Source organism: Physeter macrocephalus, chromosome 1 (genome assembly GCF_002837175.3).
Source record: "Physeter macrocephalus isolate SW-GA chromosome 1, ASM283717v5, whole genome shotgun sequence".
NCBI lineage: Eukaryota > Metazoa > Chordata > Mammalia > Artiodactyla > Physeteridae > Physeter > Physeter macrocephalus.
Genome location: NC_041214.2, coordinates 30,238,647 through 30,260,533, shown reverse-complemented (window position 1 = coordinate 30,260,533; position 21,887 = coordinate 30,238,647). Strand labels below are relative to the sequence as shown.

Genomic DNA, 21,887 nt, shown 5'->3' with positions numbered 1-21,887 from the left:
TGAACTCCAAGAAAACCTTCAGAGGCACAACCTCTGAATCTCTCTGACCATTTACCAAATAGCACAGAATTTACAGTACAGAGAGGGAAGATCTGGGAGACTTCTTTGGTTCTCACAGGAAACTGATAATTACAACCTAAAAAAAATGGCAAAAGAAAAAGAAAAAACAACCTTCACATTCAATTTTAAACAAGTGGGATTACCAAACTGGATAGTAGAAAACTAAGATTAAGGACATTTTGAAGACTCTGTGCAAAGACAGTATGTGCAAGTCATAATGTACAAGCTCAAAATATGACTCATCACTGTTCTCCATAAAAATCCCTGGGGAATCCCGAGGAGTGGGCTAGTGTTTCGCTGTCATTCATGTTGAGGTCCAAAAGAAAGAGGGTTAAATCAATGTATCCATGGGATGCCCAATTCTTTTACCTTTTTTCTTGGGTAATATTCAGCCCCATCCTGCCACCACAGATATTATACGAGGTCAACCACACTGAAATGACTACAATTTTTGCCAAAGTGCCTGGCATCTCAGAGTTGGAGCATTTCATTGGAGAGAGCACTGGACTTGGAATCCAGTCTTTGGGGAAACCTGAACTTATGGTCCCAACTCCGTGGCCAACCAGTTACGTGACCTTCAAGGATCAATCTCAATGATTCACCAACATGTTTTCATTATTTTGTTTCCTTATTGAGTCCTTGGGATCATCAGTACTGCATTTAGTGCTTTATATACCTTACCTCTAATCCCCCAACAACCCTGATGTCTCCTCATCAACCTCCATCCTGTGACCAATCTGAGTGGCCCAAAGCTCCCAGATACTTGTCAGGAACCACACACTAGCAAACATACACTCACCGATACTCACACAGGCTCAGTCAGCTGTATCTCTGGGTCCTCAGCAGCGTCCACAGTTTCTTTGATTTTTCAGTTCTCAGGCATTTGCATACACCTCGGAGCTGCTTTTGAACTATTCCATTCATCCAGCTGAAGCCAGGCTGATTTATCATCCTTCCCAATCCACCCTGAGATAGGAAAGGGGTTATTTTCTTCAGAATAGCCCAAATTAATATGAAATGAGTAAAAGAGGAATTAGGAGTAGGGATAAACAGAGTTTCCTTTTGGTTTAGTATTTAGTGCAAGACACTATATCGTGGAGACAAAATGTCACTGAAGTTCTTCAAATCCTATTCTGGAGCAAAAGTATTTAATTTAGATACAGACAAAAGGGTCTAACAGTGGTGGTTTTCAGTACGCATACCACCACAATACTCAGTACTAAAGGCAGCTACTACCTAATGATCAAATAAGATGAAAACACTTAGCCACCCCTACTATAGGATTGCTAAAAGAAATCAGAGATTTCTTCCTGGGAGAACCTTCCAGGGAGAGTTGGGACCTGCCTGGAGATGAGGAACGTACAAGTCCCTTCTATAGAAAATATCATATTTTGTCTTATCTTTTAACTTAGATTTTGGGAGGAAATGTAAAGATAATGTAAAACCTAATATGAAAAAGGCTAAAAATATTTGTTCTTTAATCCAGCAATTCTCTTTTTTTCACATCCTCTAAGGAAATAATCATAAATATTTATGCCCAAAGATATATATCAATTGTTTTGAGTAGTGAAACTGCATCATCCTAAAATCCAGCTAGAGGAAGACTTAAATAAATAATAGTTTATACATGTAAATTAATACACAGCCATTAAATTCTTAAGATTTTTAAAAATATTCATTCTTTTAAATAGTGCATTGAAAAATGCCCTGGAAAGAAATATATTCCAAAATATTTTAAAGTGGTTGTTTTTAATAGTGATATAATGATTCTTTTTCTTTATTTATACTTCTCAGTACTTTCCAAATTTTCTTCAATGAGAATATCTTCATTTCCTACCCAGAGGAAAAAAACAAAACTAAGAACTTATGGAGGATCAAAAACTTGAAAATAACATCCAGAAATGGCACAATATGAATATACTTAACTAGACACTTAAAAATAGTTAATATGGTAAATTTTATGTTATGTGGGTTTTTTTTAACCACAATTTAAAAATAATAATAACATCCAAGCAGGAAGTCCATATGGCAGGTGCAGCCTGTTACCTGGAGACCAGACCATCTCAGACAGCTTGGAGGGAGGAAGCTGATAAGTCCTGGCTGAATAGAGCTCTCTGTTTTTTCTGAACCAATAAAATAAAATGCTTACGAGCCCAGAAACTGGACCTCTACTGAGTTGTTTTAGTTTTTCCCCTTTGGAGACACTTTGGCATTCATTTCCCCATTTCATCACCTCTATTCAAACTTGAAGATGGGAGACAGAGGCCCACACCCCGATAGTGGGCAAGGACCAGAAAAGAGTCAGGGGGAGCTAGAACAAGTGTTGGAGTTCATACGCAGGTTTAACCTCTTACTTTCTCCCCAAGGCCACACGTTTCCACCCCATTGGCCTCCCTGGTTCCCAACGCTTTTTTCTGGACAAAAGGGCCAACTCAAAACAGCAAGGACAAGCTTGCTGTGGGGCAGGTGGTCTAATGTTGGCAGGTGGCCTGGACCTCCACTCTCCTGTGTAGGGAAGTATCCAGAGCAGACCATCAGTTCCCAAGCCTTCAATACCTGAAACACATCAGACCTGCATCTGGAAAAGAAGGGGCTTGGTAAAAGCCATATGTCTTGTATCTAAAGAGGAAGACTTTAGGGACCTCAATGACTTTCTCAGGGTTTCTAAAAGATAATCTGAATCTCAGTTAGTGTGTTACCCTTAGACTCCACTCAGAGATGTTAGGCAAAATTTAGTAGCTTTTTTTTACCTGGGAAAGTAAAGTTTTAGAAACCTAGGCTTACATAAAAGTGAAGAAAACAAACTAAACTCCCCTTTCCTGAACAGACATTAGAAATTAAGAGAAAAGCATCGATGGCAGAACTGAATGATGATGAAAGATCTCTTCGAGCCTTAAAAAATATATAGAAAATTACTAATATTAATACTACTAACAGTGTCATCTACTGAGATCTAGTGGCTCTCAGACATAGCTTCAGGCCCTTTTTGTACACTAGCTCCAATCCTCAAAATAACTCAAGAGACAAGTATTATTATCCTCATTTCACATATGAAGACACCAAGGCTCAGAGAGGTTAAGTGTCTTGCCTAAGTAAGGTGATCAACTGTCCTGGTTTGTGATAAACTGTCCTGAGTTTAGCACTGAAAGCCTTGTCTTCCAGGAAACCCCTCAGTCCTCAGCAAATTAGGACATCTGGTCACCCTATGCCAAAGCTACGTAGCCAATAGGAAAGTGTGGACTCCATCCAAGATTTGTCTGGCTCCACACCTCACTCTCTTTCCACTATGCCAGAGTGAATCCCACTGAGGCAAAATACATACATAAATACAGACAAAGGAGGGAAGGAAGGAAGGGAGAGAGGGAGGGAGGGAGGAATAAGTCTACTTTAAAGGAAAAAGTATTTGCCTATGAAGCCAAGAAGCATAATACTTAAAACAACATACTGTAAAATTTCAATCTTTAATTCTCTAATTTTAAACAAAATGTCAAGAAAGAGCAAATCTATTGTAAGTGGTGGACAGAAGATGGTGGGGATGGAGGAGGACATCAGGCTAGCTGTTCCCTCTGATCTGACACATTCAGCCTCCGCAAAACTCTCAGTGTGCTGTGTGACATGGGCGCATTTTTAAGGCTGAGGAGACCTGTGGTGTGATGCCAGAGGGTCAGGGAACGCCCAGGGCCCCCAAAGGGCACTCTCTGTAGGTGAAATCCCTGACCCCTCCAGTGGTGACAGCCAAAAGCCACCCAAAGGTCACTGAGATTGGGTTTGGGCTGAGGCACTTTTCATCTCAGCACTAATCTTATGTTAGAGCTCCCCAACACCCTGGGTTCTGAGTCAGTTTCCATCAATCGAGAGTTTTTCCAATCCTTTCTTGTCTGAAGTGGAGCTGGATGTGACCTGCTCACTCTGGTCTCAGGTTTGTGACCAGTCCAGGCTTTTCCTGTTATCAAAGCTGCCACCCTTAGCCCTTGTTATCAATAAAAAGCTTATTTATTTTGTTCAACAATCCAACTTGAATTTCCCCAAAGAATTTTTTGAAAGGTAAAATATCAAACATATTAATCATGTAGGACTTTGCTGACCATACTTATTGCCCAAAGGAGGACAGTTGCCATGGCAATGGCTCTGGTAAGGAGGATGGAGTCTGGCTGAAGGGTGAATAAAATACCGTAATAGAGCATAGGCCACCCAGCTAGCCCCCCCGCTTATGATACTGGGAGTGTCTGCCCAAGTCTTAGGAGTTAAGTCATAATTAAGAGAGAATGAGAGAAAGAAAAATGTCCAACAAGCATTTTGAGGGATGGGGGTGGGGCATCAGAATCGGTGGGTGTATGTGACTGTGTCTTCTCCTGAGTGCTGGCAGAACCCTCCTACCACTAGCCCTTGTGCAGACAGACCAGCCCCATCCATCTGCAAAGGGGCACAGCCAGCAGGGCAGAGAGAAGCCAGCAAAGGGTTCACTGGAGAATTGGCATTGGAATGACCCTCCTGGCCTCTCTGGCAACATACTCCAAGTCACTACCGGGTTCATTCTCTGTGACCCAGTGATGCCTTCCTGGAATCTGCCCAAAGGAAATCATCCTGACTAAAAAAATCTTGTTCTGTGGCTAAGGGAACCATCAGCTGAAGGTATTTGGTAGTACTTTTGCTAGCATTATCACACCAGATATATGTCTTTCCATGTGCAAGAAATACTAGTGAAATTGGTGGGAGAAAGCTGAACAAAAACAAAACTTTACCTTCTAAAAAAAAAAGCAAAATTCAGCCCCTAAGGAGAGAATAAGTTCTCCACTTGCAGAATTTGTAACATTTCTGTGCACCAACCCGCGTTCTCATTACTGCCAGGGCTGTGCCTATAAAAAGAATATCTGTGCAATGTGAGGAAAAAGGGTTTGTTACCAAAAACCACCAGCAAACATCTGTCTAGATGTATTGATGCAGTTGCTGGCTTTCAGTATGATTTTACTTTCTTCTTGGACTTTTCAAGGCATAACTAGATGTTCAAGTTACAAAATAACATGTTTTAAGGCAAATAAGTAAGTTTAAAGCAGGGGAGTTGATAGGTATTCTTCCGCTCATAAGAAGTTCTGAATAGCAACAATGTAACTAGCCTTCTGCCTTAAATTGTTATTTTCCTTACAACCATTTTATTGAACTTGAATAAGTGGCAAATTTAATGGAAAAAATTTCCTGCTTTATTTGTACTTTTTATTTAACATTATTCATATGATTCTTATTATCCTCTCCCTCTATTATATTTACAGATATGGCAGATGTGAGCAGGAGACTATTAATATTTTGCTCTGAACTTGGCATCCAGACTTAAAATTCTCCCCTCATTCCCTTGTTGGTTGCACACTTCTTCAAATCAACAGTTGCTAAATTAAGTGCAATTTCACAGGGTGTTTAAATATTTGAGACCATTGTTGCTGAATGGTTGCTTGGTAATCAGCCCAGACCCAAATCAAACACAAGTTGTATTTATGATTTTTTAATTTGTTCTTGAAGCCAAAATGTCAATACCTTTCTTTCTTTTCTTTTTAATTTTTTTTATTGAAGTATAGTTGATTTACAATGCCGTGCCAAGCTCTGCTGTACAGCAAAGTGACTCAGTTATACATACATACATGTTCTTTTTTATATTCTTTTCCATTATGGTTTATCACAGGTTATTGAATATAGTTCCCTGTGCTATACATTAGCATCTTATTGTTTATCCATTCTAAATGTAATAGTTTGCATCTACCAACCCCAAACTCCCAGTCCCTCCCTCTCCCCCTAGGCAACCACAAGTCTGTTCTCTATGTCTATGAGTCTGCTTCTGTTTTGTAGATAGGTGCATTTGTGCCTTATTTTAGTTTCCACATATAAGTGATATCATATGATATTTGTCTCTCTCTGACTTACTTCACTTAGTATGATAATCTCCAACATGTGGCATCCATGTTGCTGCAAATGGCTTTATTTTGTTCTTTTTTATGACTGAGTAGTATTCCATTGTATATATGTACCGCATCTTTATCCATTCATCTGTCGATGGACATTTAGGTTGTTTCCATGTTTTGGCTATTGTGAACAGTGCTGCTATCAACATAGGGGTACATGTATCTTTCTGGTTTTTTGGTTTTTGTTTAACATCTTTATTGGAGTATAACTGCTTTACAATGGTGTGTTAGTTTCTGCTGTATAACAAAGTGAATCAGCTGTACATATAAATATATCCCCATACCTCCTCCCTCTTGCATCTCCCTGGCTGCTTCCCACTAGCTATCTATTTTACATTTGGTAGTGTATATATGTCCATGCCGCTCTCTCACTTCGTCCCAGCTTACCCTTCCCCCTCCTTTCATATGAGATCAAGAACACAAGAAACACCCCACATAGGTCCAAATGAATACACTGGACTTCAGAAAAACATTACACACATTACCTTCAATTCAAACTGTCATGAAAACCAGGAGAACAGTGTTCATCCATGAGGATGTATGATGTAAATGAATCACCACTCTTTGGGAAAGTTATTTGAAGTAGAAACCAAATTTTTTTTTCTTTACCTCCTCCTCTCTCCCACCAAAATAAATGATAGATGATTGATAGATAGATAGATAGGAACAAAGCAGGGGGAAGACTTTGGGCACGAAGAAGTTCAGTGCAGCATTGTTTTTAATTCTGTAAAACTGGAAAAGGGAAAACAAAAACCTTAATCTTAACAGCAAGGAAAAAGTTAAACTATGATGCAGTAGCACAGTGAAATATAATGCAGACAATAAAATGATGTTTAAGAAATCATCATAACATATGGAGAAATTCTCATCCTTTCATGTTACAAGAAAAGGTAAAATTCATCATTGTAAATGCAATATAATTTAATCATAGGGAAAACATGTAAGAATCTGCAAGGAAATGCATCTAACTATTGACAGTTCTTGTCTTGAAGTGCTGAGACCAGGGTAAGTATATTTTCTTCTATTCCATTTTTTCCAAGTTTTCTATAACGGGCATGTAATTTTTATGTTTGCAATAACAATCAACTCTTTAAAAAACCCAATACCTACCTCTTACCTCATAGCTATTCCCAACCCACATTGCTCTTGTCTACTTCTACTACAGAGGCTAGAAAAGGTGAAGTAGTCACTTTTCCAGCCACCTCTGTCCTAGCAGAAGACACATGACACAATTCTAGCCAATAAGATGTGAGTGGCAGTCTGAGCCCTGCCTTTTCCCCTTCCTCCTCCTTCTTGTCTAGAATGTAGCGACTGAGGCTGCATCAAGCATCTGGGAACCAAGCTGGATAGGCCAAGAGACTCACAGATATGCTGGCTGTAACACTGTCTGGTACTGAACCAATGCCAGCAGCTGAGAGTTGTTAAGAACATGATGCAAAGTGTTGGAGAAAGCTGTGCAGAAGCAAGGCCAGGAGTGGAGGTTCTCACCCATTAGATTCGTATGGTGAGATTTTGTAAATACTGATGCCTGGGTCCTGACCCTGGACACTCTGATTTAATTGGTCTGGGCTGTGCTCTGGACAACATGATTTTTTTTAATTCCCCAGGTCATTCAGCCAGAGTTGAGAACACAGATCTGGAGGCATATAGAAGATGAGGTCTGAGACAACATTCCACTACCCAATGGTTCAGACTTCCCATTATGTGAAACCAATAAACCCCACCGTCACTGGATTTTCTGTTACTAGAAGTTGGATGTATTCCTAACTGATGCAATTGTACTGCTTCTTAAGGCTGGCCCAAATGTGTGAAAACATGAGCAAAAAAAATAAAATAAAATTTCATAGCACATAGTAGTCACATAGATATTTCTCCTTCTCAGTGTGGACTTTTCCCCCTTTGAAATCACACCCAGGTAAAGACAGATTTATGAAGTATGTAAAAGTACTGTTTCATTGCCAAGAGAGAGCCCCCAAACTTACAATTTCATACCCTCTCATTCCTTCTATGCCTCCATTGGTATTGCCCCCATTGTGGCAGAGACCAGGAACTACGGCAAAAATCCCACATCACATCCTGGCTCAGCCCCCAGGCTCCCTCCCCTTGATGTTAGCACCTGGCTATACGTCTGAACTGTAATACCTTAATACTCAAAATATGGTCCATAGACCAGCAGTTTTGGTGTTGTAACTGAGCAGGACCCTGTAAGACCTTCCCAGGAAAGACCCCTCCCCCATATCCTTTAGCTTTAGCTCTTCTCTGAAGTACCTAGATAGTAGTATCTGATGCACATTTCCTGAGTTGATTTACAGATGCTAAAACCACCACCAAACGGAAAAAGTTAACTACTTGATGACCATGAGCATATAGCCCCCTGACCTACTGGTACCTAAGGATTGATAATGTTAACTCCTGTGACACTGCCCTGTTACCTCACCATCAATCACTCAATCAGAGAATTGTGCACAAACTGATCACATACCCTGGGACTCCCCTCCCTCAACTGGCCTTTTAAAATGCTTTGCTGAACCCATCAGGGAGTTCAGGTGATTTGAGCATTAGCTGCCCTGGACTCCTTGCTTGGCACCCTGCAATAAACACTGCACTTTCCTTCACCACAAGCTGGAATCAGTACACTGAATTTACTGAGCATGGGCAAGCAGACGCAAGTTTGGTTCCATAACAGTATTACCTGGGAGCTTGTTAGAAATGCAGACTCTTGATGCCCATCCCAGACCTATTGAATCAGAATCTGCATTTTAGTAAGATCCTCAGGTGATTCTTATGCTTGTTAAAATTTGAGAAACCCTGCCGTAAGAAAGCCCTAGAATTAATTATGTTTAAAGTAATGGTTCTCTCTCTAATACACTCTCTTTTTGGTTCCTCTTTTGCTGTTAAAAAGAAATGGAGGAGGGGAAGGAAGAAAGGACAAGAGAGAGGTAAAGCTGTCACTGAGGCTGCTGTGAAAAAAAGAGTAGGACATGCTTGCCTATGTCACCAATGGGCTCTCCCTCTCTTTTCCCTCCCCAGGCTAAGGGCAGGAACTTGAGCCCCATCACCCTCAGCCCTCTCCCCACTAGTGTCCATCCCAGGTGAATACTCCACCTACCCACCAGAGGGAATGGGAAAGGAGCATATTAAATTCCTTCTTTTAACCTTTTTGCTGCAGCAAGTGTGCCAATCCCACAGCAAGTCCTTTAGGGATGTAAAATTTCAGACAATTTTGAAAGGAAAAAATCACCACTTTTTGTGTGTATATAGAAGAAAATAGGACCCTAGGGGAAATGAAGGGATGGGAGAGGAGAGGGCAGGAGAAGTGGAGCTGAGTGGAGCCTATATATCCATTGAGGAATTCTCACAACAGAACATCTACCACGAGGGAGATCTGTTTGCAGGAGGATCTGGGAGAAAGATTGCAGATGTCTATGAGACTGACACTTAGATCCTGGCACACAACGTTAAGGCTTTAGCAACAAGAGAGGACAAAGTCTGTCTCCAAAGTTATAAAGGGAGGGGTTATACATGGAGAGAAGAAAGTCACTCTGAGGCAGGAGAGAGGCAAGGTATCCCAATGTGGTTCTGGAACAGTGGTTCAGCATATCTGGTATAGAAAGTTTTTAAGTTAGACACCCTCAAGGGAATTATTATAGCCCCTGCTGCTGACAGTTTAACTCAGAGCAGTCACTGAGGAGTATGGTTCACAGAGGAGGATGAGACAAAGAGTGTAAAGATACTATTGTGAAACCCAATAGCTGGCTGCCCTCTGGTTCCCCTGCTCTACGCTGATTTCATGTTGCAATGGAATGGAAACTCCAAAAATAGGTTAAACATGGGGCACCTACACTTGGAGAGGATGTGCAACACTTTAACATTCTCTTTCCTAAATGGAAGCTAGCTCTTCTTTCTATGAACAGGAGAATTGGCACTTAATTTATTCTTCCCCAAATGGGTTTCATGCATATAATATACTTTCAAGATTCACTTGTATTCACTTATTGAACAAACATGTACTGAATGTCTATTTTACACAAACACGTAGAAAATTTGCCATTAAAATAAAATATTTATAAACCATGTAGCAAAATATTTTTAAAATTATGAAAGGAAGGAAGGAAGGGAGGAAGGGAGAGAGGAAGGAGGTAAGGAAGGAAGGAAGGGAGGGAGGGAGGAAGGGAGGAGGGGAGAGAGAGAGGAAGAAAGAAAGAAAGAGAGAGAAAGAAAGAGAAAGAAAGAAAGAAAGAAAGAAAGAAAGAAAGAAAGAAAGAAAGAAAGAAAGAAAGAAAGAAAGAAAGGAAGGAAGGAAGGAAGGAAGGAAGGAAGGAAGGAAGGAAGGAAGGAAGGAAGAAAGAAAGAAGAAAGAAAGAAAAAGGAAGGAAGGAAGGAAGATATTAGCCTGAAATAACTGAAACTATAAGGTCCCAGAGCAGGTACTCCATATGGATGCATCCACATCCCAGCATATACAAGCTTCCCTCACTAAAACATCTTTCACTAAAATTAAGCTCACTATCAAAAATTATAAAGCATGTGAGGAAATAAATCATGATGAGAAAGTCACTAGATTTGAAAACCAAGAGAAATCAAAAATCAAGATCTCCAGCTAATAGAAAAATATAAGGGGCTGTAAAATAAGGACGCTTTAAATGTGTCCCCCAAAAAAAGAATTGGGAAAAACGAACAGGTGGTATTTAAAAATGAACCAAATAGAAATGCTGGAAATTTAAAATATAGTCATTGATGTAAGAATCATAGTCAGGTTAAATAATGGACTAGATATAGCATGGTATCTCAGAAGAATGAGTAAAGGAAATGACTCAACACAAGAAGAGAAAGAGATGTAATGCCTCAAAAAGATTTTAGAGACATGACACACAAGATGAGGAGCTTTAACATTCACTTAATATGGATCCAAGAGAAAAAATTAGTCAACCTGGAGGAGAGGAAATGTCTCTAGAACTGGAGAAAGACATATTCTCTGGTATGAAAAGCACACTGCCTCCTGAGGAGAATTAAGCTATACTTAGGGACATAGTCATGAAAATGAAGAATATCAGGAATAAGAAGAACATCTTAAAATAAATAAAGAAAAAATTATTTATTATAAATCCATGGCAATGAGACTGACATCAGTACCAAAAAATGCCAGAAGACTTTGTAATCATATCTTCAAAGTTCAGAGGAGAATTTTACAACCACCTAAACTATCATTCCAAAGTAAGGGCAAGATGAAGTCTCTCCAGGGACCAGCATAGAAGATACTGGCCATTCCAGCTGTCACTGTCCTCAGGAAACACAATGTGACTGTGTGAGCCACACAGAATTCTCCCAGTGGGAAAGGGTCAGGTCTGAGGAACTATAGAGGTCTTGTTGACTCTATCAGTTGGGTATTGCCAAGCCAATACTACTGAGAATTATATCCAGACACTTAAGAACAGGTGGGCCTTGAAGAGCAAGCATCATCTTAGCTTTAGTGCTTTTTACCCACCGAAATTATTTCATTAGTTTGAGAAGTACAAAGATAACACATTCTAGGTAGGCAGTGGGACCAGCTAAATCTACATTGTGCTCAACCTGGGATGCAAGCTTATATGGATATTCTGGTCAAGTCTTTTTGTATGCAAGGAGCAGAAAACCCACTGTATGATTTGGGGCCTCTCTGCCAGCTGCTTACTCCTCAACTAAAAATGGTTGCCTCACCCAGATCCAACTCTGCATGAACTTTTAGTTAAAGTATCTACTACAATCTAAGCAGAACCTATGTTTCTCTTAGGTTAAATTCTTCTCACGAGAGAAAATCTGACTGACCACTAACCAATGAAAATTTTGTCATCCTCTGTGAAGGGTACACCTCTGATCCAATCAGTTCTGTCCCTGTAGTAGCCTTGGCTACTCAACATCTGTCCTATTACCATCACTTTTTCTTGCTAAAGAAGTATATCTACCTTCCATCCTATGGCCCTTTCCCCAGCTCAAAGGATATATTTTGATTGGCCTAAGTCAATCATAGTGGCACATTCCCCTTCCCAGGGATTGGTTTAGGGAATGGAGCATATGATCCAGTTTTAACTAGTGATTTATAAAGGAAAGTCTGTTGGAGGATTCTAAAAAAAGATTTCTTCACTTCCTAATGAGAAGACAGCAAAACCTACAGACCCATCCCCCAAATACACAAACACACACACACTCACACACACACACACACACACACACACATTCTTCCTCCATCTAGCATAACCATGATTATATGTGATGACTGGAAACATTGAAGCTAGGTTGCTACCAGCCTGAAGATGAAGGAGAGCAGAAGAGAAGCCTAGGGAAAGTGGAAACAGAACTCTAATTTTGCTCCTCATTTGCAGACATTCCATCTCTGAACTCTTTGTAATGTAGGATAGTTAGCATCTTTATTGCATAACCAAATTTCAGTTGGGATTTACTACTACTTAAAGCAAATGTATCTTAATTAAAAGAAACATGGACACCCAGGCCAAGCTTTCATCAGAGACCTTGAGTGGGTACAGCTCTCACAGAAATATCCACTGTGCCAAATGGGTTTGGTAGACTTGAGGAGCATGAGGAATGAAGTATGTCCTAGAAAATCCCATCTCAAGAGAAGAAAAATGACAAAGAACAGGTTTACTTCAAGCATGAGTAGGGATGATTCTGGATGCAGTGTGTACTTTTGATTGTCCTCTAATCTAGTGTGCATAGACTTGTGTCTGAGTTCTAGGGCAAATGCATTGCAAAAAGAAGCAAAACATATTAATGGCTATAGTAGTCCCTACTTATCTGCCGTTTTCCTTTCTGTGGTTTCAGTTACCACCAGTCAACTGTGGTCCAAAATTATTAAATGGAAAATTCCAGAAATAAAGTCATAAGTTTTAAATTGTGCACCATTCTGTGTAGTGTGATGAAATCTCATATCATCCCACTCCGCCCCACCCCATCCTACTCTGTCTCATCCAGGAAGTGAATCATCCTCTTGTCCAGCGTATGACACCTATTAGTCGCTTAGTAGCCATCTTGGTTATCAGATACACTGTCAGGTTATCACAGTGTTTGTGTTCAAGTAACCCTTGTTTTATTTAATAATGGCCCCAGTGGGAAGAGTAGTGTTGCAGGCAACTCAGATATGCCAAGGAGAAGCCTTAAAGCGCTTCCTTTAAGTGAAAAGGTGAAAGTTCTTGACATAAGGAAGGAAAAAATATGCTGAGGTTGCATATTTATGGTTAGACTTATGGTTAGAATGACTTTCCTATCTGTGAAATTGTGAAGAAGGAAAAAGAAATTTGTGCTAGTTTTGCTATCATACCTTAAACTGCAGAAGTTACTGCCACAGTGCATGATAAATCCACTTTTATTAGTATACTGTTATAATTATTCTATTTGGTTATTAGTTATTATTTAACAACAATCTCTTACTGCATCTAATTTATAAATTAAACTTTATCATAGGTATGTATGTATAGGAAAAAATATGGTATACATAGGGTTAGGTACTCTCTGCGGGTTCAGGCATCCACTGGGGGTCTTGGAATGTATCCCCCATGGATAACGGGGAACTACTGCACTTCTAAAATCTTAATGCCATCCTGAGAGGTTCTAGTAGCTTTGGTGCCATGACCTAGCTGTGTCAGGAGACTAGAATGAAGCTTCCTTGGAGGGAAGAGGGGTCTTTGAATCTTTGTACCAAATGGGCACAAACATCTCCCTGTTTGGAGCCAGGGACAACAATCATTGGATCTTAAAAGTCTAGACTGATTCCAACTGACTGTGCTGAGAAGGACTCAGGCATGAGAAACTGCCATGGTCAGTGAGCAGTGTCTGTCATGCAAGTGGCTGGGGACAAGCAACACCCACGTCACACTCTCACCCTCCCGAATCCCTTCCGAGACCACTTCTAACCACTCCCTGCATAACAGGGAAGGTGCACTCCCTCCAACACCCCACATCACGCATTCAAAAATCTTATATTTTATCCTTTATGCTCTTAAACAAGGATACACTTACAAAAGTGCACTGTCTCCAACCAATTCACGCATTGTTGAACAATCCTCCAAGACCAAGAGCCATTCTCGTCACTTTTATTGTCCCTTGCCAATCCGCAACTTGACACGCCTCAACTTGCTATTTCTTGAAGATCAACAGCACTCCAACCTAGCGAATTTTACTTCAGAATTTTAGTATTATTGTTATTTTTATGATTTTTCTTGTCTTCCTGCTTCATCCTAAAGATTTTAACCGTGAGTAGCTTTGACATGCTTCAAAACTGCTTTTGTTCTTTCAGGGAGCTTTTGGAGAGGGTCCAACTTCACAACGTCCCTATGAAACAAGGCCATGGAGAATCCTTTGAATTTACTTCCTCAAATATTTCTTGAGTACCTACTCTGTACCAGGTGCCATGGCAGATACAAAGATGAATAAAGAAGGACAAGAAAGTGCCACTTGTTGAGATTCTGCTGTGCTATGTAATGTGCCAATACCATGCCAGGGACTTGGAAGTGCTTCAGCTCATTTCATTTCCATAGCAACCAGCAACTTCCCAAAGCATTATTATCACAATTAGAGCTGAGGAAACTGAGACTCAGAGAGGTAACATGACTGGTCCAGTCATTCTTCTAGTGATTAGTGGAGCTGGCATTTGAATCATGTCTGTCTGACTTGTGGACAAAAAATGTCGCCTGCCATATCAGTAAACAAAGGATGTTGGGACGACCAATCCATCAGCCACTGCAGTCCCCAAATGTGCACCCGACGGGGATTCAGGATGGAGAAAAACAGGATACTGGCCCTAGATAGCTGAGGTGTCTATCAAAGGAATGATTTCAATGAGCCCAGATTCTTGCATCTTCCCATATATAGAAAAGTGCTAAATTCATTAACATGAGATGTCTGGTTTTCTTTAATTAGTGGTAATCTTTTGATGCTCGTCTACCTGGGTTTTTTTTTGAATTTCTGTATATCCCGGCTCCTCCCTTACCTCTTCAGATCTGTCCCTCAGAGCTATGTGAGAGCCTGTCTCCAGGGCTTAAGTCCTCAGTAAAGCTACCGAATAAATCATAATTCTCAACTTTTGGGTTGTGCACTTTTTTTCAGTCAACTGACTCAAAGCCCGTTGTGTTTCAATGCACCAAGACAAGGGACCAAATGAGAAGTAAGGCTTAAAGGAAAGGGGGAAGAGGGGTCCTGGGAAATTTGGAGCCAGAGCACTTCCTAGCAAGCTGTACAAAAGTAGACCAGTTACTAACCTCTCTCAGCCTCAGCAGCTCAGTCAACATGGGCTAACACCTACCTTGCAAGGTTGTTGTAAGGATTAAAAATAATACGTGTAAAGCATCTAGCACATGGTACTAGCCTATAAAGAATAATTATTGTTATTCACAGCTATGCAAGTAACCATCTCTCAAAGAGGCAGGAGCCATTTTCCTACACCCCAAGTTCTCAGAATTTGCAGTGGGTACGAAATCTAGGACCTAAGTTAACAGGATTTTGTTATATGGCTTTGAGAAGGCATATGTTTGTCTCAAGAATCTCCAGAAAGTCTGTAAGAAGAGAAAATCCCAAAGAGAGGCAAAATCAAGTCCTCATTCAGGGCAGATACTGGGCAGGAATGCCAAGAGAAGCCACCGTAGTTCAAGCCTGCTTGTGAATTTGCATGAAAAGTGAAAAACAACATGACCACAGATCTGGCCCCATGGAATAGCCACGGGCATCTTCAGTGAGAAGAAGGCCATTATCTAAACTGCTTGGAGTCCCACCGCAAATCTTTACAGAAAGACACAAACTCACATTGGATCAGGCTTTTGTGGGTCTCCAGGGAATGCTGACTTTGTTAATGTCACCACAAATGTGTCCCTGAATGAGGGAATTGACAGGACACCTGTCTCTGCATTGAAACCTGATTAAAGCAAGTCCAGCCCCTACTATTCTCTCAGGAGTCTTCACAGTTTCTAAGCTGTTTAGTCCTCTGTGATTTGGTCATTTCTATGGCAGGAAGACTTCATCCTTGATTCTTCTAGTGATAATCCATCCACAGTACAGCATGAATACTCAAGGAACAGGCTGCCTCCCAAACAGAGAGGATTGCCTAGGTGGAAGGACTTGATAGGAACTGAAAATGCATCCCCAAAAGCCACCCTCACAAATAAGAATTTTTCCCTACCTCCTGTCACTGAGGCTGTGAATTCTTCTCTGGAGGAAGAGCGGCAGGGAAGTAGCATCCCAAACTGTTTCATGAAAGAATCCCTCAAAAAGAGGGTAAAAGTGGAGATGGCTGTGCAACATTGTGAATATACTAAAAACTACTGACTTGTACACTTTAAAGTTGTGATGTTTATGTTATATGAACTATATCTCAAAAATATTTTTTTAAACATTAAAAAAAAAGAGAGAGAAGTTCAGCTTTGGGAAACTTGTCCAGGAGGCCTGGAGGGCCCAGACCCAATTAGAGCTCCAGATAGGGACTCTTGCGCATGTCACGTTCTGCTCTGTAATATATCTGTATTTGTTGTAATGTTTTAAGGGTTAAAATTATTTGCCAGTTAAAATGCTTAACCTTTATCCCCTCAGATATTTAAATAAAATTGATAACCAAGGAAGATGTGCCTTAGTTTTCCGGGGGTTTGGAGAACCTTGTGGCAACACCAATTGCTTGTGGGTTTAAGAAGCATGAGAAACCAGCCAGGCTTACCAAAGTGTGATCCCGGGTGTGGATCTCAGGATGCTATCCCAGTGCCTATAAAAAAATGTTGTCTGTCATTCCAGTAAACAACAAATACTGCCCACCATCAAGGCATCGGCCACTGCAGCCACCCCTGTCAGTACTCTATGAAGGGAATTCTGGATGAAGGAAAACAGGATACTGGCCCTAGATAGTTAAGATGCAAATCTAAGGAATAATTTCAATGAGCCCAGATTCTTGCATCTTCCCATATATAAAAAAGCACTAAAATCATTAACTTGAGTCGTCTGTCTTTTGTGATTATCAGTAATCTTTTGATGTTCGACCCCATGTTTGGTTTGTCTTTGCTTTTTTATTTTTTCAGCAAAAACTCCTATATAATCTGGCTCCTCCCTTACCTCTTTGGAACTGTTCCTCAGAGCTATCTGAGAGGCTGCCTTCCCAGGCTTTAGCCCTTAGTAAGGTCCCTGAATAAAACATAACTCACAACTTTTAGGTTTGCATTTTTCTTCAGTCGACAGTCCCAATGTGTGATTACAGGGTGTGGATCCCAGGATATAGATCCTTGCTATGGACTCTGGTCTGGTCAGGTCACTCAGAACATTCATTTCCTCTTCTGTTAAATTAGGAATCCAGCACCTACTGTACTATGAAACACACCCAAACCTACATATATATAAAGCATATATATATGCTTTGTCACAGGAATAATTGGCAAAAGACAAAACAATAATGACCACAACAGCCCCCTAAACACCATTACACAGACATTCATACTCACTAGAGGGTACCTCCAGATTTGAAAGAGCTTATCCAAGGCAAGAGACCTCCCTCAGGTGAGCAAAGAACAAACATTTAATGGAAGATTGCCAGTTGAAGCAAGAAAGAAAAGCTCCTCCATCCAGTAATGGAGCCCTGTGAGGCCAAGGTCAGGGCAGACCTCTGCAGCTGGAAGAAACATCCTTTCCTCATTATGGATTCAGGCTGTAAGTCAAGAACAAAATAGTTGCTTGTTTTCACAACCGTACAGATCAAATGGTAAAAGAAGTGATCATACCAAATAGAAGATTTAAATTAGAGGTCCATCCTCATCCACCAAACCAGAACTCAGCACAACCTAGCTTCCTTCCTGTGTCCAGTGTGCAGAGGCCTAGGGCTGACGCTGCAACCGCAAATGTGGACGCGGTCACCGTCGTGAGGCGCAATACATGGCTTAGGCCTGAGCGGGCAAGCGGCCCAGGTCTCGTGGGGCCCTGCTCCTTCACGTGCCTTCCTTGGCGTTTTCTAAGCACCCCTCAGGGCCTGGAACCGGCTGGGGCCAGCGGTGCCGTCTGAGAAGACGCCTCAAGCCCAGACCAGGACACAGAGAACTCCATCCCTGTTTCTCCCCTTCTCAGTGCTGACTCTCTACCCTGGACGTGGGGTTGGTCGGATGCCCAAAGGAGCTCTGGAACATGTGCCTACGTGTCCCCAGTTTCAGGACAGCAGCCAGGCCAGCGGCTTACCCTTCCTACTTAGTACAGTATCTCTCCGTGAGATCATGCAAGATTGGGCCCCTAAAATGGTGTTAACATGCTGAGTTGGGGTGACACTCACATATTCCACAGAATAAGTTCAGGGCCCCTGTGTCATCCCTCCCCCCTTCCCCATGTTCTATGCTCAGTGCCGCCTCAGATCTACAACATCGGACAGCAGCAGGTGTCACTTACCCTATGTGTCCCCAGCTGCTGGCGCCCAGGGAGGTCTCCCAAGCCCTTCCAGGCTCCATGCCACACACCCAGCGGCCCTCTGGGGATGGTCTCACCTACATCCCCTGAGGCCTCTTGAGAATGTCGCTCTGCAACACCAGGGGGCGCTTTAATTGATGTCCTCACTCCTAATCCATGTGGCGACACTGCAGTCTCCTGCTCAGTCTTCCCCCACGGTAGAGGACAGATGGACATGCCTCATACAAGGTACGTGCCTCGCTTTTCTCACTCCCCTCACAGGCCCCTCGTCCATCCTCCCTGCAGGCAAAGGTGTGTCTACGTTGAAAGAGATCACATCTTATGAAGGCAGTGATTAAAGCCTAAAAATTTCAAGAGAAGATGTGGTCAGAAGATGTGGTCTAGGGACTTCCTTGGTGGCCCAGTGGTTAAGAACCCGCTTGCCAATGCAGGGGACACGGGTTCAAGCCCTGGTCCGGGAAGATCCCACATGCGCAGAGCAACGAAGCCCATGCGCCACAACTACTGAGCCCGCGTGCCACAACTACTGAAGCCCGCGCGCCTAGAGCCCGTGCCCCGCAACAAGAGAAGCCACCGCAATGAGAAGCCCGCACACCGCAACGAAGAGTAGCCCCCACTCGCTGCAACTAGAGAAAGCCCACGCGCAGCAACGAAGACCTAATGCAGCCAAAAATTAATTAATTAATTTAAGAAAAAAAGATGTGGTCTACCTTCAGGTTAAAAAATTCCAAATGGTAAAGGTAACAAGACCAGAGATCTATCATTCTCATTTTCCTGTATACTCCAGGTAAGATTTGTTTTTGTACTCCTCAACCACGAAGCAGGCAACATTTGAGAGAGTCATTGGAAGCCAGTATTCACAGGTGGCCTGATGCAGAGGCAGCATCATAAGCAGTGATATCACCATCACTAAATAGCTGATATCAGGGAACTGTGAGAATGAGCAGATCTATATTGTTTCAATACAAACAGCCACAGCAATGGGAGCAATAACAGCATTGCTACCTTTTCCTCATAATGAGGAGTATGAAATTAGCCAGGAATGGTGCATTTGACAATAAAGAACATGAAGAATGTTTCCTGGACCTGAACAGGATGAGATGGTGCCAGAACACTACAGAGAGTCTTCACATGCACCAACTGGACAATAAACAAATCCATAAGTACCTCTTCTCCCCTTATTTTTCTATATTGCCAACAATAAATCACTATGTCACACGAGCCCATGCCCATGGATTTTAAATTATTTAAAATTAATTTTAAATTAACTGCAATTTCTTTGTCTTAATCAAATAGTTTTCATAGACAGCTTTATGAAAAATATTTGCTCAGGGCCCTGTACACCCTAGAGGTTCCCTGGGCAGGAGTGCGTCTTTCTGAGGTAGAGGAGGAAGGTTTGTGGGAAAAAGCTGGGCAGAAACATGCTTGGGAAAGTGCATTCAAACCTGAGGACAGGAGAACCTGGTCATGAGCGGAGACTTTTGTCCCCTTCAACTAGTATTTATTAGTCCCCTAAGACCCTCCCCAAATGGAATAAAAATAAATTTTAAAAAAGAAAAAGAAGCACACTAAAGGTTTGAAAACTTGAGGCTAATATCAAGAGGAAGTATGGCAAGAACAGTAGTTGCTAAAACGAATTGCCCTACGTTCAAACTCTCCCTCTACCATGTATAGTCATGTGACCGTGAACCTATCTGAGCCTCAGTGCTCCATTTTGTAAAATGGGGGAATAACAGTAACTCTCATCAAGGTACTTATTGTACAATAAGTGCTCCATCAGTGTCAGCTGCTATTATTTGTTTGTGGAAGGAACTAGCCAACCATATGCAGAAAAAAAAATCCTAGATCAGTTTCTGTAAAGTCCAGTTAATTATCTTTATGTTTAGAATACTGCAATTTTTAAAGTTTTTTAAAGATATAAATCTTCCAACTTAAAATCGTACTGTATCTTAATAAAGATAGAAGAAACCAAATGAATCCAAACTTACAAACATCGTGATGAAAATGTAGAATTGCAGCAATAAAGAGAACATCTTAAACTTAAATCAAGAAAAAAGACAGATTGACTACAAAGCAATGGCATTTGGAGTGATAATAGATTTTCTAGAACACAGTGGAATCACATCTTTTAATGTAATGATGGAAAACAATTATCCTACTTCTCTACACCTAAGTATTCTATCATTTAAGAATGAGAATGAAATCTTTTTATTTTCCATTTTCACCGACTCTAATGCCTTGGGCCCCCCAAATCAGATCGTCACCCTTAAACCCCTTCTACAGGGAAACTCTCAACCACCTATGTGACTAAATAATGTATTGAGAATGCCTGAATCCACATATAGAATGAGAAATATATACACATTCAGGGAGTATTCAAACCAAGTATAGGGCTTCCCTGGTGGTGCAGTGGTTAAGAATCCGCCTGCCAATGCAGGGGACACGGGTTTGAGCCCTGGTCCGGGAAGATCCCACATGCCGCGGAGCAATTAAGCCCGTGCACCACAGCTACTGAGCCTGCACGCTAGAGCTCGCGAGCCACAACTACTGAGCCCACGTGCCACAACTACTGCAGCCCGCACAGAGCCCGTGCTCCACAACAAGAGAAGCCACTGCAATGAGAAGCCTGTGCACCGCAACGAAGAGTAGCCCCCGCTCGCAGCAACTAAAGAAAGCCTGCAAGAGGCAACGAAGACCCAACACAGCCAAAAATAAATAAATAAAATAAATTTTTAAAAAGAAAAAGTATATTTGCCACCTAGCCTGCAGCAGCCGTTGAGTAGAAATCATGTGATCATTTATACACAGCCACACTCCAAATATTGATGCTCCAACCCCCTATGCCCTTGACTAATAGGAAGTCCCATTCTTTGCTGCAGTACCCTCCCTAAACTTTTCAGCTCTCTCAGAATTTACATGTGAAACCCAAATATACCTAAATCTACCCATCTGTGGGTCCCAGGTAAGGGCCGTTCTTTCCTGGAGTGTCTGGAACGCCCCACATAAACGCAGAGCCTCCGCCTGACCCACCCTCAGCTCTCACCCTCCCGGTGCTCTGTGATCTGCCGCCCCCTGCCGGTCTCACTGGACATAGTCTTCCCTTCCCCTCTGGAGTCCAGACTACCATTTTCTGGCTTATTCCAGGCCACCCTCTAACTACTTTCTACACCACTGCAAATTTCCGGCACACCACCAGCCTCTGGCCTCGGCTGCTCCTTTCTCTCTCTCCCCAGAATGGGGCTACTTTCCCTTCTGAGACCTAGTTCTCTCTCAGTGCTGTGTGCCCCTAGTAATACAGCTGTGAACCCCATATTTCCCAAAGGGCTTTTTTAAAAGTCATTTTGTTTCTGCTATACATTAACCACAAAAGAACTAATTCCAAAGCCAAAAAAAAAAAAAAAAGACAATTACGTGAAAAACGGCTCAGAACCATGAAATAGATGCTGATTATAAATATAGGCTTCAGGCATT

At 41.7% G+C, this 21,887-nt stretch overlaps 1 long non-coding RNA gene across 3 annotated transcripts; it reads right to left on the bottom strand.

Annotated features, from left to right (window-relative positions):
• Positions 1-941: 941 nt before the first annotated feature.
• Positions 942-21,147, bottom strand: LOC114486242 (uncharacterized). 3 transcript variants are annotated; one of them, XR_008618508.1, is made up of 6 exons: positions 18,399-21,147; positions 17,471-17,673; positions 17,177-17,355; positions 16,699-16,743; positions 6,494-6,740; positions 942-1,026 (listed from the first exon to the last, which is right to left on the bottom strand). It is a non-coding gene; the product is annotated as an uncharacterized lncRNA (long non-coding RNA). The 3 variants fall into 3 exon arrangements; XR_003679646.2 differs by lacking the exon at positions 942-1,026 and having other exon boundaries at positions 6,341-6,740; XR_008618507.1 differs by lacking the exon at positions 942-1,026 and having other exon boundaries at positions 6,341-6,740; positions 18,494-21,147.
• Positions 21,148-21,887: the final 740 nt, after the last annotated feature.